This window comes from Chinchilla lanigera, unplaced genomic scaffold, assembly GCF_000276665.1.
Source record: "Chinchilla lanigera isolate Chin_1 unplaced genomic scaffold, ChiLan1.0 scaffold00006, whole genome shotgun sequence".
NCBI lineage: Eukaryota > Metazoa > Chordata > Mammalia > Rodentia > Chinchillidae > Chinchilla > Chinchilla lanigera.
This window is the reverse complement of record NW_004955407.1, coordinates 26,783,212-26,801,211: the sequence shown is the minus strand read 5'-3', so window position 1 is coordinate 26,801,211 and position 18,000 is coordinate 26,783,212. Positions and strand designations below refer to the sequence as shown.

At 35.4% G+C, this 18,000-nt stretch overlaps 1 long non-coding RNA gene across 1 annotated transcript in view; it reads right to left on the bottom strand.

Annotated features, from left to right (window-relative positions):
* Nucleotides 1-839: 839 nt before the first annotated feature.
* The window catches only part of LOC102022671, a 37,197-nt gene continuing 20,036 nt past the window's right edge, over nucleotides 840-18,000 (bottom strand). Inside the window, exon 3 of the long non-coding RNA XR_259589.1 lies at nucleotides 840-1,130. This is a non-coding gene — a long non-coding RNA (uncharacterized LOC102022671). The remainder of the gene's footprint in view (nucleotides 1,131-18,000) is intronic.

Below are 18,000 nucleotides of genomic sequence, written 5' to 3'. Positions count from 1 at the left end.
TAGAAGGTCCTCCGGAGTCAGTAGAAAAAGACTAAAACACATGCTTTTTTATGTGGTCCTGGATTCTCTGTGTGCATGATGTCAAGCTCCTGGACAACTGCATTCAGTTAGAAAAAATCTTTTGTTTTGCTGCCCTGCAGCCTGAGAATTTTGTTTTGGTTTTGCCTGACTTGTTTGTTTGTTTGTTTGGTTGGTTGTTGTTGTTGTTCATTTGTTTTGTTTAAATCTGTTTCTTTTTTTTCTTTCTGAGCCAGTGTTTCCTAAGGGCTTTTACTGCTTTAGCTAAACTATGCGGGCTTCTTATTAATGAGATCAGAAACACTGTGAGGTTGACATCAATGTCACCACGCTCTTCACAGATGAAAGAACAGATGTTGACACAATAAATAATTTGGCTAAGGCCACCTGACTTACAGAGAACCTCTCACACTTCAGAACCTTTCATCTTTCTACCATGTTGCACTGCGTTCAACAACTTGTGCTGGGTCCTAAAATCTGTCATTCTTCCCTCCCTGGATATCCCCGGGGTGCACTTCACTCGCACTGCCGTCAGCCCTCCACTGCCAGGCCAGTCCTGTTTCCAGAGCTTATGTTACCACCACCGCTGCTGCCGCCACGAGGGCAGCCATCACCACCAGAGCTCTGAAGTGAAAGGAATGTTTTTCCTCGGAGTGATTTTAGGCTTGTATTTGGCTGCCCATATTTCCCACATTTCCTCTAAGCAATTTTTGACAATCATCATACACACACACACACTTAAACACACACACCGAAACACATACACACATTTTTAAAAAGTAAGGACAGCAAATCACAATATTGTTATTAAGTGGTTACTGTATGACATTATTCTGTTTAATCTCAGCAACGCTGTAAGTTATTTCATAGGCTAGGAAGGAGTGAGAGCAGAAATGGAATTTCTGACCTTATTCCACACTTAACAGAAGTGCTTCTCCACTGACTGAAGTCTGCTTTTTCTGTGGGGAACACAGTGCTCAGCCCCTGCCTTGTACAGGCAGGGTGTCTTCATTCCTAGGCTCTTGTTCTCCTCTGAAGGTCACATGAGCATTGTTTTCTTCAGTACTCATCATCTTCACTTTTCAGGAACCTCCCTGGACCTACCACCTCCCCTATCAAAATAAATAAATAAATAAATAAATAAATAAATATACAAAAACCGCAACCTATATAGCAGCCATTACTTGGTAATGCAGGGGGAACTCAATAATTTTTAAAATATCTACAACATGTCCAAAATCAAAGAAAGAATGAGACTGCATTGATCCAATGGATTCTAGATTTTTACAAGTCCTTGCCAATACAGTTATCAAAACTAGCCTAATGCCTTGCTTGAGTCTACTCTTACCAGCCAACTTCCTGATTTCCAATTTAACTTACAAATATTTGAAGCACAAGAGAAGTATTCCAATGGTTAAGGTGAACGCTGGACCTTTTAAAGGTGTATTCTTTTTAAAGGTATATTCGTTTTGGCATTCTATTTTACAGTTTCTAAAATTCCAATTAGTTTCATGTAATTGTCATATGTTTTTCCAAATCTTTACATCTCATGTTTTATTGTATGCTTAACACTTCACTTTAAATGTACTTATATGTTAAAGCAAAAAGAAAAATGAAAGACTCTTTGGACAACTACTTAAAATACGATTTTAATGTGACAATTATGTTTTTTCAAATTTATAATTAATATCTAAATATGTTTTTAAGTCTCCATCAGTGTACTATCTGAAATCATGCCAGAAACCACCAGCTCCAAAGCACATGTTGCAAAATATAGCTAAAGAATATAAATTAGTAATTAGTCTCTTATGTAATGAACTAGTCAACCACAAACCTTACATAATCTGGATTCCTTGGTCAAATTTATGTTTATGAACCATTTAGATGTAAACCTCTACTGTGGTCAAGCTGAAAACAAACAGTTATTCTGCCATTATATTTTTATCTAATGTCTCAATTTCATTAATTTTTTCCAGGATTAAAAGATTTTTAGGCTTTGAAAAATGATCTTCATTGTCTATACTGCAGACAAGATCCACCTAATCTGACTTTATTTCTTATATCTCTTCCTAAGCTATAAAATTTAGTATTTTCTTACATGAGCATATTAACATTCTATCAATTTAAATTTTACATCTGTAATTTACATGAAATTAAAAAAAATGTCATCAATGTGTCTGTGGAAGAGATTGGAAAATTTACTGCAGAGTCACTAAAACAGGGTGCATCAATGATCAGAAATGCCTATGATACCGTGAGTACCTGGAATAAATTGAGAGTTACCGTGTAGGTGTTAACATAGTATCTAGTATGAAATAGACACAATAGGAAGAAATTAAAAGCCAGAACACAAAAGATACAATTCAGCCTGACAAACTAAAGTCACTCTGGGTTTTACTGAGTTCACGGATGGGATTCTCATGATTTGGGATACTGATTTGAGAATGACAAGAAATAATCTTGTGACAGGACTTTTCAGCTCTGACTTTTTTTTTTTCGTCTTTCTGACACAGGGTCTCACTATGCAGTTCAGACTGGCCTTGAGCTCACTTTGTAGTCCTGGCTGGTCTCAAGCTCACAACGATCCTCCTGCCTCATCCTCGGGAGTGCTGAGATTACAGTAGTGCACCACCACACCTGGCTGAACTATGACTTTTTAGCTCACTTAGTACAAAATTTGCCTGGAACCATCCTGGTTACCCTTCTTCCTTTTCCAAACGGACTGGATTAAGTTGTGTAATCCAGGTGGGTTTGAGAGCTCTAAAGGTAATTCCATGAATACTGTCCCCTGCTTTCTTTTGTGTCTTCTGATCAGCTCCAAAGTTTAGAGCAGACACAACTCTTAGACCCATTCTGAGAGAGGAAGCTCGTTTTAGCTCTGAAGAAGTAAGGAATTTCAAATGATTCCGCATCTAGGACATGCAAATCAGGATTTCTCTGAAATATCTTAGCACTTCAGATTGGCGATGTCTCTGCCCGGGGTCAGTCCTCAATTTGCCATCATTCTTTAGCTTCTTGATGGTCATCACTGGAAAGGTTTTCACTCTACTCTGTAACCCATTCCCTATGGAGGCTGGATTCATGCCTTGAGACCCAATCCATGTGTTGGGAAACCAATGCCCAGATATATAATTTGCCTCTGACTTTCCATGTGCCACCCAGGGCCAAATCATTCCTTTTCAAACCTACTTGTTGGCTTTCTTTCCTACATAGACAGACCTCCCAGAATCCTGACCTCACACACACTGACTGAATTCCTGGATGTAATGACCTACCCACAGTACTACTTGACCTTCCTCTTTGTGACGTTTCCTGGAATGAAATCTAAGACATTTTTACTGTCTTTTCAAACTACCCCACACAATGAGGATCTTCCCTACTAAACAACCTTCTCAGGCAAGATCAGTTTCTCTAACACCTACAATCCACAATGTTCAGTTGAAAGCCTCTTATACAATAAAATCTACTTTATGGTTGGTACCAACACAACACATACACTCATACACCATGGTATGAATGCACACACACCCACGCATGTGTGCATGTGTTCATAAATACAATTTCTTCATGTGAAATTTCTAACATTTTCCTGTAGCCTAAACATCTTGGGAGAAATGCTTTATTTGTATATATAATAAAGATTACTATTTTTATTGTGTGTAGCCATATAATTTATATTTGGACAATTTATACTTATATACAATCAGCTCTCCCTAGCCACGGGTTCTTTGATTCAGCAAATTTCAGACGGAAAATACTGGGAAAATTTTGTGCCTGTATAAAACATGGTCAGAGTTTTTATTCTTCTCAGTATTCCCTAAGAATTACTGCATAGCCCTTATTGGCGTACCATTCACATTCTATTAAAAATTCTAGGTAATCTAGAAATGATTTGTCTTGTAATCTAGAAATGGTACAGCCATATACTAGAGCATATGAATAGGTTATATGGAAAACCTATGCCATTTTGCATAAAGGACTTCAGCGTATATATAGTTTGTATTTTAAGGTATATTAACAAAAAGCCCTAGCATTTATATGAGATAAACCCTATAATTTATCTCATATATTTACAAATATGTATTTAATAAATATAAAAATTATTTCAATACTAAAATAAGTGATTTTAATAGGTCAATTTTCCACTTCATTTTGTGTTTTGTTTTGGTACCGGAAATTGAACTCATAACCTCACACTTGCAAGGATCCACTTCATTTTGAAGAATGGAAACAAATAGTTTTAACCTCATTTGAAGGCTATCCTGAGAGCAAATTCAAGGCTTAAGCTTGAGGGTATTACCATGTAAAGTCTTCATCAGGACATACCCCCCAGACCTGGCAAAACAAATTTCACCTAAGTACTAGAAAGCAAGTGACCTTTGTTGTTATTATATCTGCACAGTCAATCTAATTATTGACTCAAAAAATAAATCTATATAAATTATTGTTTATTTTTACCTTCTACAGATGTAAGTGAACATAGGACATATTTCAATTGCTGGAAAAAGAACAAGCAGAGAAAGAGTTCTAAAATCCAACTGTTTTGTTACTTTAAAATGAAAATAAGCATATATAATAGGTAATAAAATATATTGTATATTGCTTTCTTTTATACGCCAAACTAGATGTTGGCAAACTTTTTAGCAAAGGAAAAGATAATAATGTGTGTAGGTTTTGTAGACCATACTCTCTTAATTGAGACTAAGCTACTGTTCTATTGTAGCATGGAAGTAGCCATTATCTGTGCAGAAACCATATCATTTGTACATGGAATGTCCCCAAATTCCTGTGCATTAAAAGGTTTGCTCCTCAGATTAGCACTCATAAAAGGTGATGGAAATATTTAAGAGTTAAGAGCTCATCGGGGGCTTTGGGTTACTGGAGGGATTCCTTTGAAAGCAACCAAGGGATATCAGTTTTTTGCTTGCTCTTTTTCCTTCCTGGATACTTGAGTTATGTGACTTCACTTTGTCGTATGCTTCTTGCCATGATATGCTGCCAAACGACAGGCCCAAAATCAGTGAGGTTTGTAACTCATTGAACAATACTTTCCAAAGCAGTGAGCCAAAATAAACTTTTCCTCTTTATTGTGGTTTAGATCTGAAATAGCCTCAAAAAGACTTATGTTAGGAGATGGGGACTGGTCAGAGTGATTGGTCCCTGGAGACATGACATGGAAGGACACATCCTTGTCCCTTTTCTCTCTGCTTCCTGGCCATCACGAAACAACAAGTCTTTGTCTGGCGGCCCCTTCCACCATGTTGTTTCTGTCTTGAAACCAGCCAACAATGAGCTGTACACACTGAGACTGTGAGCTAAAATAAGCCTTTCCTCCATAAAGTTACAGGTGTTGGGTGTTTTTTTCCAGCAATGTGAAAGCCTACTGATACATGAAATTGGTACCCAAAGCAGAATCATTTCTGTTATTGTACGTGACCATAGGGTTCAGAAACCTTAGGAACATAGTTGTGAGAAGAGTTTGGAAAACAAGACAAATGGGATAGAGAAGCTCTACCTTGCTGCAAGCAGAGCTTGATAGATGAATCTGGTCAGAGCTCTGAAGACAAGACTACTGATAAGAATGTGGACAATAAAGGTCAGACCCAAGAAATTTCATTGGCAATAAGGACTACCTTGGAAACTTATCTACAGGCCATGTTACATTATGGAAATGTATGTCTTTATTTTCCCAGGCCCTCAGATTTCACTTGAGGCTGAACTTAATGGTAGTGCACTAATTAATCTGGTGGAAAATATTTCAAGACAGCCCAAAGTTCAGGTTGTGATGTGGGCACTATTAGTGGCATTTATCCAGATCTACAGTAAAAATGGATAGCAAAATTTAGAACTGAAAGATATGGAAAGTTTGTAGGGTTACTAGAAAGAAAGAACTTGCAAGTTGGGGGAAAAGAGAACACCGTTGTTGATATACCTCTTTTACATTATAGGTGCTGAGTGTTTTGTCCCAGGGATAAGAAAGGTGAATGAAACACTTCCATAAGTTGATTATCTCTCATTTTTGATACAATAATCCAAAGCTGACTAACACAGTAGCAAGTCTGTGTGACAGTATTTCACTGATATTGTATTTACAAAAAAGAGGTGGTTAGCTCTCCAAGGGGCATAGATTATTGATCCCTGGTGTAGGTTATAAATCATTTGATTATATTAGGAAATATAATCTGATGTTACATAGATTATTTTTTTTACCAAGAAACATAAGTTAAAGTGGTTTTATTGAACAAGGTATAATTAGCTATGAAGGAATGTGAATTAAGCATTGTAAAAAAGAGTTCCAACTAATCGTGTTTTGTACTTTTCTAAGTTTCTGTCATTTTCTACTTCAGTGGCAGAGTGAATTAGATTCAAAGTTATTTCTTCTTTAAAAAAAGCAAAAAGGTGCTATTTTACTGAAGATCAGTGAACAGTTTCAGTTGTTTCTTTTTTAAACATTTAAATTAGCTTTATGACCTAATTAGCAAATTAAATAAATAACAATTAAAAGCATTTTTCCATTTTTTCTTTCAACGGTCTATTTACCATGTTCATTTTCTTCTCTCCTTTTTAAACAAAGAGAATGCATTAAGCATAGTTCAATAGACTCAGTCTTAACAAGAAACACATCTGTGATCATCACAGAGTGTAATTTAATTAACAAAGAAACTGCAGTTTCACATTTCTTGTGCAATCACTTTGTCTTCATGGTACATTCATTCAAGCTTCTATCTTCATTAAGAGTTCTGAAGTGTCTCACAGGTAACAGAAAATAAGACTTTCTATACAACAACTTCTAACATTCACACTCAAAGTATTGTATAAAAGGGAGTTGGCCCCTATTTTGACTGCCAAATAATGTTGAGAATATACAGGCATATGGTTCTTTATCACAAATTGTAGGTTTTGTAGGATGTCAGATGGACATGACAATGATATGCTATTGTTTATTCATTTGTGTCTGAGACTCACCTAAAATACTGAAATCCTTCTACTTTCAAAACACATACAATGCATCAAAGATTGTTGCCATATAAAATTTTTGGATAAAACTATTATAATGAGTCATTTTTTAAAAATAGATGCTTACTTACTAGATCCTCCCTAATAGGAAGGGAAATAAAACTCATCATGAGGATCCCTTCTGGACCCAAGTTCTTCTCAGAGTGATAAATGACATTTGTCATTTCCTTTGGATAAAGAGATACTTACATTGTCTTTTCCATATTTCTTTACAAAATTATCTTTCCTGCTTTGGTGAATAGTTTTGCCTGATAAGAATGGAGTGTGGGTTGGTCATGGATAGTGGGCTGAGAGTTACCATTGTTGTTTCTTCTTATAGATTGTTTCCAAAATGTTCATTCATTTTACAACATTATACTTTGGGAAAAAGCCTAGTTCTCACTAAAACTTTGAGTATCATAACCACATAAGAATTCCTATTTTCTTTTCCTGAAATACGGAAGGGTGGATTAACATGTTCACACCTCTCATTCTGTTATATTTACTTTGCACATGACAAACTGATAATCTGTGCCTTTGAAATTTAAGATTTAACAGCTCTGGGAGTGTCTAGCTCATGGTGACTACTTGTGAAGTCCAGGTGATGTGGTTTTAATGTTTGTATAATCTTTCTGAAGCAAAACTCAGTAACAAATGAAAAAAAAAGCTTTGCCAGTGTATATAATTCCATGAAACTAAATCTATTGGAAGAGAAAGTACATAAAAATCTTGAAGACATAGGGGTAAGCAGAGTTCATGAACAAAAACCAAGCCACACGGGAAATATTTCAAAGAATCAACAACTGGGATTCATCCTACTGAAAAGTTTCTGCATATCTAGAGAAATCGCCAGCAGAGTAAAAAGAAAACTCACAAATTGGGAAAAAATTTTAGTTGACTGTTCCTCAAACAAAGGTCTTCTATCTAGAACATATAAAGAATTAAAAAACATCAGCCTCCCCAAATTCAAAGACCCAGTCCAAAAATGGGTAGCTGAGATGAATACACACTTCTCGCATAAAAACACACAAATGGCAAATAAATACATGATAAAATGTTCAGCATCATTAAGCATTTGAGAAATGTAAATTAAAATAACATTGAGATTTCATCTCACCCCAGTAAGAATGGCTAGCATTAAGAAATCAACCAATAACAAATGCCAGTGAGGCTGTGGAGAAATAGGAACTCTTCTCCACTGCTGGTGGGAATGCAGACTGGTGAAACCACTCTGGAAATCAGTTTGGAGATTCCTCAGCAAACTAGGTCTAGAGGTGCCATTCAGCCCAGCTATTCCCCTGCTGGGTATTTTCCCAGAAGATCTGAAAATATCATATCACAGTGATATATGTGTCCCCATGTTTATAGCAGTGCAATTTCTAATAGCTAAATTGTGGAAGCAACCCAAATGTCCATCCACTGAGAAAGGGATAAAAAAATTGTGGTATTTTTATATAATGGAATATTACTCTCAACTATAAAGAAAGATAATCTCAGGCTTTTACAGGTAAATTGTCACAACTAGAGACCATACTTAGGTGAAATTAATCAGACCTGCATGGGTAAGCAACATATTGTCTCACTAGTGTAAGAATCTGAACGAGTGAATAAAACTGAGGCAGTATAATAGACATTGTGAAAAGTAAGGTAATTGCTCAAAAGTAAAGAGCAACTGGAATGAAGGAAAAAAAAGAAAGAAGGGGAAAATTATGTATATATGTATATATAGGACACCTAGCATAGCTGTACTATGACTTCTATCACTTTAATGAAAGGAACAGTTAATGATTAATTATTTGGTCAGTTTTACATGTCCATATTTGTTTTCCTGAGAAACTGATTTGAAGATATCAATATGTAATACAATAACTATTGTTCATTTCCTACCACTTTGTCTGTAATTCAGTATTGCTTGTATTGTTCTTATTCTATTTTGTAAGTGGATGTCTATTTATTAATACGTTTTTGTTCTTTTATTTTTAAAATAAACTTTTTAAAAATTCCTGTTGAAGATGCAATGAACAAGCATTAGGATACTAAGAATTTCCAATGATAGGCTCCTTATGTCTTCTTGATTTTGTTTCAAACCACAGATCCTGCTATGACCATAGAGTCTGCACGATTATAAAGCCTATAGGCAATGCTGTTTTAGTGGATGTTGAGCCATATTTTCTTTGGGCTACACTTGTATCTTATGACTTTCCACATCACTTGAACTTGTATAACTTAAATAATAATTAAATAAAGATAAAACTAATAATCATAGATGGCTGGGCTAGTATTTCCAAACATAAATTTGAATTAGTCTTCCAATTATGTTCCCCTGTTTTACTGGAGGGAGATACAAAAGAGTTCCCCAAATGACAATATAATAGCCTTCTGAATGTTATACTTTATTCTTCTTTTCTCAAGTGCATATTTGTTAGTAAATACTTCAAAACTTACATTATTTGTTCATCAGTTAAATCAATATGACATAAGGGGCTGGGGATTTAGCTCAGCGGCAAAAGCACCTGCCTGGCAAGTGCAAGGTCGTGAGTTCGGTTCCCGGTACCGGAGAAAAACCAAAAAACCAAAAAAAAAAAAAAAAAAAAATCAATATGACATAACTAAGCCTGGGCCAATAAAAGTTCTGTGAATATCTAGCTGCACCAGGACACATTTCACTCCATAGTGTGACAAAGAGCAGAAAATTTAACATAGCTCTGTGGCAAGACTATGGTATAAATGTCATCAATTATTACACCTGAGCTGCTTTTTAATGAATTTGAAAGGTGATGCACTCAATGGATCAATAGCCATATTAGAGGCTGTGTTTTTGTTAAAAAAAAAAAAAAAACACATGATCATGTAGTCTGTCTTGGTTACTTTTCTCTCGTTGCTGAGACAAAATACCCAACGTCCAAAATGAAGGAAGGAAAGGTTTATTTAGCTTACAGTTTGTGGAGGTTTCAGTCCATACTTGGCTGGCTCCAAGGCAAAAGGTAGCAAAGCAACAAGAGCAAAGGGAGGAATGGCAGCCAAACAGCAAACAGCCAGAGCAAACCGGAGGAATGGCGGCAAGCAGCTTCTTTCCCTCCCTTACTTTGTAAACAGGCTACCCCCACCCAAGGGGCGTGTAGGTCTCACATAATCTCCATGCCCTCCTCTTCCACAGGCTCAGGATGTATACAAAGTAAGCACTCTGGCTTCCTGCTAAATTACTTAGCCAAACCTCTAGACTCCCCAAGTTGACACAATGTATCAACCATAACATAGTCCTTTAACTTTGCTTTGTTAAAGTGCTACTTCTGAACAGAAGCTGTGATTAGAACAGTTACTTATGTTTGTAACAGTTCCTGTTCTCATTCTTAGGAGGATGGAGTAGGCAGGTAGAGAATACTTTTAGAATATTTATGTTCGTTACAGACTCATATGGTGAAACCCTATCCCCAAAGTGATAGTATTAGAAGGTGGGGTTTAGTGAAAGTGATTAGTTCATGAGGGTGGGGTTCATATGATTGGGCCTCATAATTCTATAAAAGAAAGCCCAGGGAGACATCTCAGCCTCTCTGTAAGGTAAGGCTAGAATAAGAACATGCATATTTATGAAGAAAGAGGCCACCATTAGACATGGAACCTGCTCGAACTTTGAAGTATGAGAAATAAATTTATGCTGTTTTCAAGTCACCAATCTGTGTTACTTTGTTATAGCAGCCTGGAGAGCTAAGACAAGCATCATGGTCTTGTAAGCCACCTAACACATTTGAAGGCTTTGGATAATCTTTCTGCAGGACAGATAGGGTGCAATTGTATCTTTCAATGGGGGAAGAATGGGTCCCTTCTTCAGGCCAGCAAGTTCAGGTTTGGGAAGTTCTATGGCCTAGAAATCATGTCCACCCCTATGTTTCGTGGTCTGGCTTCTTGCTTATGGAGCCTTTACTTTGGCATATATTTGAAAAGTGAACTCTGTCATCTGACATTCTGCTTCTCTTACTTAGGTAATAAGCCTGTTATTTCAATTTCATTCCTCAGCTAATAGGGGATGAATCCTTTTAAAACACTGCCAGTGAGAACCCCTGACATTCATTTGTCTTTTTGAATGTGTGACTGCAGGGTTTCAACCTACCATTTTTAATTTTCACATCTCAGTTTTGAGTCATAGTCACTTGATCCCAGGCTCGAAATTACTACCTCACTATACATCTCCAAATTCTGGCATGCTGTACAAGTCAGTGCATCCTTCCACCTGCATCCTGTCTCTCATCGCTGCAAATGCAAAAGCTTAATGGTTTTATCTGTGCAGTATTCCAGAGAGGAGGGCACTTAGATTCTCCACCTCCTTTGGTTATGTGGTCCCTATTGTCATGTAGCAATGGGAAACTTAACTCCAAAATCCAATCCTTAGAGACTGTTTCCTAAGGCCACTCCCAAACCAGCTGTTTTATATCAGATATTCTGGAAGCAGAGGCTAAAACAGACACTTGGATTCCTTTGTTGGTCTGATGGATTATTCCTCAGGAAAAGAAAAACAAATGTGTAAGAGAGTGAGAGTAGTGATGTAAGGAAGAGGATGAGCTGAGCAAGTATATGGTTTCAGCTAAAGTCAGACCATGGTGTGATTCATAACAGTGCTCTGGAGCAAAATTCCACCAGTGAGCTGTCTGTTTGTCGGGGTGAGTTGTCTGCCTGTAGGCAAGAGGTTCAGGCTTTGAACCCACATTTATGTGAATCATTTTTAGACTGTCCAGCTTGATACATGAGGGGAAGGAGGTAAGTATGGGTACAGGAATTCACATGAATCACCAAAATATTTTCCCAGAACAAAATAAGTTTGCACTAAAACTGACTTCTATTACAATATTCTGAGATGTTCTTTATTGTATCTCCATAGTCCAGAAAAAATGGAAATGTTCAGCCAAGTAATCAACACCTTATACTTTGAAGAATGTAGAAATGATTGACTACATTCATGCTCACTTAAAATCATAGAGGACTTGCCAAAATAAACCAAAAGCTATGTTTACAAAGAATTTATGGTTACTATGCTACAAGTTTGAAAACCATACATCAGAAAGAATATAAAGTTATAATAGCTAATAAATTATTTTTAGCATAGAATAAAAATTTATTTGTGCTAGCTAATTTTAAGGAAAAAGAAAGATAACACAGCATTCATTTTGTAACTTAAAAAACTGCTGTATCACTCAGGATTATGGTATGGTAGTATATTAGTAAAAAATTTCAGACTTAGAGGGAAAATAATGAATTCTCATGGGCACAGTATAACGAATACAGATCAAAGGTGATTTTCTGTGATTACTAAAGTGTTCTGTTAGGATTTTGAACAAACACAGAATTTCCATTCCCTCTATTGGAATAGACCAAGAAAAATCTGAACCTAAAAAGTGTCACTTCCACAATCTCTTTTAGAGTCACATGTCCCATGTCCCATTTACAAAAGTCAGTAATGAAACAAAGAAAAGTATTTTTGAGTATCAAAACAAAGACAGAAATATTAATATTTGCTGTTGTTCATAATAAATGCCTCCAAATTTAAAAATTGAACACATACTATGTCCAGATTTTGTTATTTTGTTTTGTTTTGTTTTTGTTTTTTGTTTTTTGTTTTTCTCCGGTACTGGGAATCGAACTCACGACCTTGCACTTGCCAGGCAGGCGCTTTGCCGCTGAGCTAAATCCCCAGCCCCCAGATTTTGTTATTTGTTTAATGAGATCAGAGAAATAACTCATAATGTGTTCACACATGTGTGACAATAAGCAGATTGTAGTCCTTAACACAATTTCCCACTTTCAGTGTCACCTGAGTTACTTAGAAAAATAACAGATTGAAGTTTTAGACAGAAAATGTACAAAGGATCACAAAGTATCACCTTACAGAAAGTAAAAACTGCTACTAAATAGGACTTAGATTTTTTTCTTTAAAGAAAACGGTTTCATGTGTCAAATTGAACATCAGTGATACAAAAATTGCAATGGATTCAAATACAGAAAATGTGCTAAATTTCACCAGTTCCTAATAATATTTAAGAAAAAAATAGTACATTTGGAGGATTCTTAGAAATTAACTCACTTCTGTTAACTGATTAATGAAGGGAGAAGAAGTATTTGACTTCCCTTTCTTTTAAGTGTTGTAACTACAGTAAATTAGTAGTTTGAGGAGGACTTCTTTATAAAACAGTCCAGTAAATACAAAATGAATGATTGATTTAAAATATTATCACTTTTAAGGCTAGTAATACAAGGAAAATAAACAAGGATTCACAATGTTCCTAGTATTAGAAACAACCAAGCACTATGTACCTCCTGGCAGAAGTCACTCAGGACCAGCTATGGAAGATTTTTCTCATAAAACTTGGAGCTGAATATGATCAAACATCTACATTAACCAGGAACTCAAAGAAAGGTGAATATATATCAACAAGTTCACAGGATATAATCAGCAAAATTTAGGACACAGGAAAATGCTACAGGTCAAAAGAGCCTGTTTCTTTGACGTATAACTTGCCAAGTATGAAAGACTGGGAGAGGAAGCCTATAGATTAAAAATTCTTATGAGATAAACTATCAGATGCAAAGTGTGGACTATTTTTTGGAACCTGACTCAAACAAGTCAACTGTCAAAAAGAAAAAATAAATTTACGAGAGCAATAAAAACAAATTAATACTGATTAAATACAAGATGACATTAAAACATTGGCAATTTTCAGTGACAAATCTTTAGAATATACTATAGAAAATTACAAATAAATTGTTTTGAAGCTGAAAGCTAAATTAAGAAATTGAGGATTTCAATCTGACTCAATTTATTGAATAAATTTATTAACAAAAGAAATCAAAATATCCCTGTTTTTTAAAATTACCTCAGTCTGGTTTTTTAAACATCACTTCTCAGTCCATAATTTATTCTTGTCAGCTTTAATTTTGAAATATCTCTTGTGCCACATAAATATCACGCTTCCAAAATTTAATTACTGATACTTTCAGGAGGAAGTTAAGATTTTGCATTAATTTCCTGAGTCGTGCCATACATGCAATTTAATCTGTGAAGGAAGATAGTCTGTTTTTGGCTATGAGCTCCCTTGGCTTAAGACAGACCATGTCGTATTTAACTTTTACTTATAACTTAGTGCCGACGGCATTCAACACATAGTGTTAACGTGTAGTGTAGTGTATTTCATTAATGAACGAATTATTGAAATAAAGGAATGAATGACCAGTGTTGCTAAAACACAGTCCCATGATCGTTTCTCACAATATGTGACTAAGTAATAGGGGTATTAAGGGTTTGGTTTCTTTTCCCCGAACCTCTGCTCCATTTCACTTCCATCTTCCACTTAGGAAAGCCAGAAAGTTAATTTGATGATATACTATTCTCCTGGTAAACTGACTCAGAGAATTTGAAAAAAAACTAATAAAACTCTTCAACATTGCCATATATATGTAAGAGTTAATAACTTAATCAAATGTAAGAACGAGTTTTTAGAAGGACAGACAGTGACCTATTGTAGTAAAAATGGTGAAAAATTTTGAGATAGGAGAAGATTACTAATCAAATGACACTTTCTATAAAGCACAGATCAATGTCAAACATGTACAATGAAACAAAGAATTCCTTTTTTTTAAAAAAAAAGATAAAACTTCAGGCATTGATCACTACTAAATTTTTTTGGTCTTTTTGAGACAGGGTTTCATTATGCAGTTCAGGCTGGTTTTGAGCTCACTTTGTAGTCAAGGCTGGCCTCGAACTCACAAGGATCCTCCTACCTGAACCTCCCGAGTGCTGGGATTACAAGCGTATGCCACCATGCCCAGTTTTTAAATTACCCACTAACTTTATAAGCAAACAATATTTCCTTTATAAGATCAAGTCATGTGTTGCAGTTATTTAATCATAGATCACAGTGCATTAAATCAAGATTAAATATTATATATCTATATATCTATATCTATCTATATCTATCTATCTATCTATCTATCTATATATATATATATATATCTCCTTCAGCAGTATACTCACTATTCCAGATATTCAGAACTGAATAATATAAGCATGAAGGGTAAAATACAGAACCATAAAGGATTTTCTTGTTAAATGTTACAATATTTTTCAGATGTGAAAAATTTACACACAAATACCTAATGAATGTCTTAGTACCAGCTACTACATATTTTGCCTTTTCTCCTCCTCCCATTGCTGAGACAAAATACCCAACATTCAAATTTAAGGAAGGAAAGGTTTATTTATCTCACAGATTGTGGAGGTTTCAGTCTATAACCATCTGGCTCTAAGGTAGGGTGGCATGAAAGAGGGGCAACTGTTCATGGCAGCAGAAATACCAAAAGTAGCAAGAGCAAAAGGGGGAAGCAAGTCTCTTTTCCTCCCTTATAGTAGAGGCAGGTTACCCACCCTAGGGCAAGGATAATAATCAAACTCCCAATCCCAGCAATAAACAATGAACCAGTCACAAAATTTGATTATAGCCACCCCTGAAAAGCCCACCTCTCATCACCACGTGAGGCTTTGGGGGGACATCCAGACCCAAGCTATAACACCATCTCTATGTAATAGAGTGAGCATCAGGTATTTCGTTCTGTAAACTATTTTGTTTATCCACCCAACACCATGCTATTTGACTACTTTAAATGTTAATTTCATAACTCAGTTGTCATGCTTCTCTTTATTCAATTACAAAAGTCTAATTTAAATAACCAATTATTTTTATTACATAAGTGGGAAAAACAAGTGATTCTCTATATAAAATCCTCAGTTCGACCTGATAGCACTTTTGACTCCCTAAACTGATGTATAAAATTATTAGCATTTTGCCTCTGACCAGAGCTACATAAATTAACTAGTGACTGAAGTCAATCAGAAAGATACATAGGAAGAATGAAAATGACAGTGCTTGGCAACCATAGCATAGGGGCTTCCATAGGATTAACACATTGAAATCTTCATGGGGTCTAAGGAAGGAAATGGGTTAGAATAGCACAGGATTTGAGAATAATGGCAGAAGCATATCACTTCATCCCTAGTAATGGAACTAAAACTTGCATAGATGTGGTTTGCACCATTAATACCCTTCCATCTGAAAGACCAAGGTTGAGATAATTGAAACACCGAAGGTATGTTAAAAGCATGGTTATTCTCCATCATGTCATTGAAGTTTTATGTCTGACATAATGATATTCTTCAATAAACTGTTATGAAATTTCTGTGTAGAAAGAAAAACAAACATTAGATAAGAAAGTATGTTTTTATGTGTTTAAAAATTAATCCAAGTACCACATTAAAAATAATGAAATATGTAGAAAATTATAGAAATCATTAAAATAAATGTAGCCTATGTGACATATAACAATAATGGTCCCTTTAAATATATAATTGAAAAGGAGAATCACTGATATCTATCAAGAATGTGCATATCATTATTAGAATATGAGAACTGGAAATTCAGGTAATTTAGAAATCTGCTTGATTGTTATTTCCAAAGAACTATCTTTAGGAAAGCAATGAAATTGAAAGAACTTAAAAACTTACAATAAATTTAAATGCAACAAATTTAGTTATAATATTCACTGACCTGAATCAGTCCTTTATATTTAGACTTCTAGGCCCATAAAAGTGCCCATTAACTGTGCTCAGCAAATGTTTCATGTTGTACTTCCTGGTGTTCACTCCATCTACGTTTATCGTTATTATAAATCAGTTTTAGATTTACTTAAAACTAGTTCCATAAGTTTAATGTGAAATTGAATTGCAACGTGTTCTTCAGCTAGATGGGAAAAATCATTCCTCGGGAAGATCACTAACACTCCTCTCCTCTGAATATAACTGTAGAACAAGATACGGTAGTGGCACCAAAGGCTGACACCAGACAGTGTTAATAATGCTCAGGGTCTCCAGTCTGGAGTAAGTGTTTTCATATGGACAATGCCTAGGAAATCATTTTTATTTGAAAGATTTTGCAAGGAAAAAGTTCTGCACAAAAATTAATTGTAAACTAATAGCTTTTTGCTGTTATAAGCAAATCAAAAAGGCTATGAAGACCTGATAGGAAGGAACTGAGATAGGTAGTGCTACGTGCTACAATAATGATCAACATGATCTGTGCAGAGTTGTTACCCTCAGAAGTAAAGGACACTGACAGCTAAAGACAGATGCTATTTCTATAATCCAGCTGAAAGGCAATAAGGACCTAAGTTAGAAAGCAATAGAATAAAAAGCAAATTGAGAATTTTTAGAATCTATTTAAAAGAAGGAGAAATATCGGAATTTGAAGCTTTCAAAAATCCAGGGTTTTTCCTACACAATAGCCTCTCTTTCTGTGTTGTCTTCCAGAGTAATCATATTGTTGAGGTTCTTTGGATTATTTTGGTTACAAATAACAGAATTCTACATCTGACTAAATACTGAATTCATAAATAGTACTTGTAATTAATTACAGAATCAGTGGAAGTGGTAAATCATGCTTTAAGAAACTACCTTACTGCACTTACCTGTAACTGATCATGTAATCACAGAACTTGATGGTTGTTATGGAAAGAAAATGAAGGATGAACCCATGACAAATGCATGAGCTATGTCATACAAACCCTTCAGAGGGTCATCAAGATGGGCATTAGCTGGAAGAATGGTGGCCTGTTACTCAAGGTAGTGTGTTTCAACAGACAGAAAAATTCAAGATTGTCAAATGCCCCAAAGTGATCTCGCAACCTGATTTGTCTGGGTACTAAAAGAAATCAAAATGCGCTCCTTAGTCTCGAGTAACTTAATTCCAAAGAAATAAGACAAAAATCTTTATTCATTTTTCAATACTTGATCATTATTTTAGAAAAGTAATTTAATTGCTAAAGTCTAATTTTCTTCTTTTGTAGACCAGTTTTCCCCAAGTTCTGCAAAACAGAGTCTCATATATGACTCTTACATGGTAATGGCATGTCAGGGAAACAAGAATGCAGGGCTAAGGAAAATAAAACAGG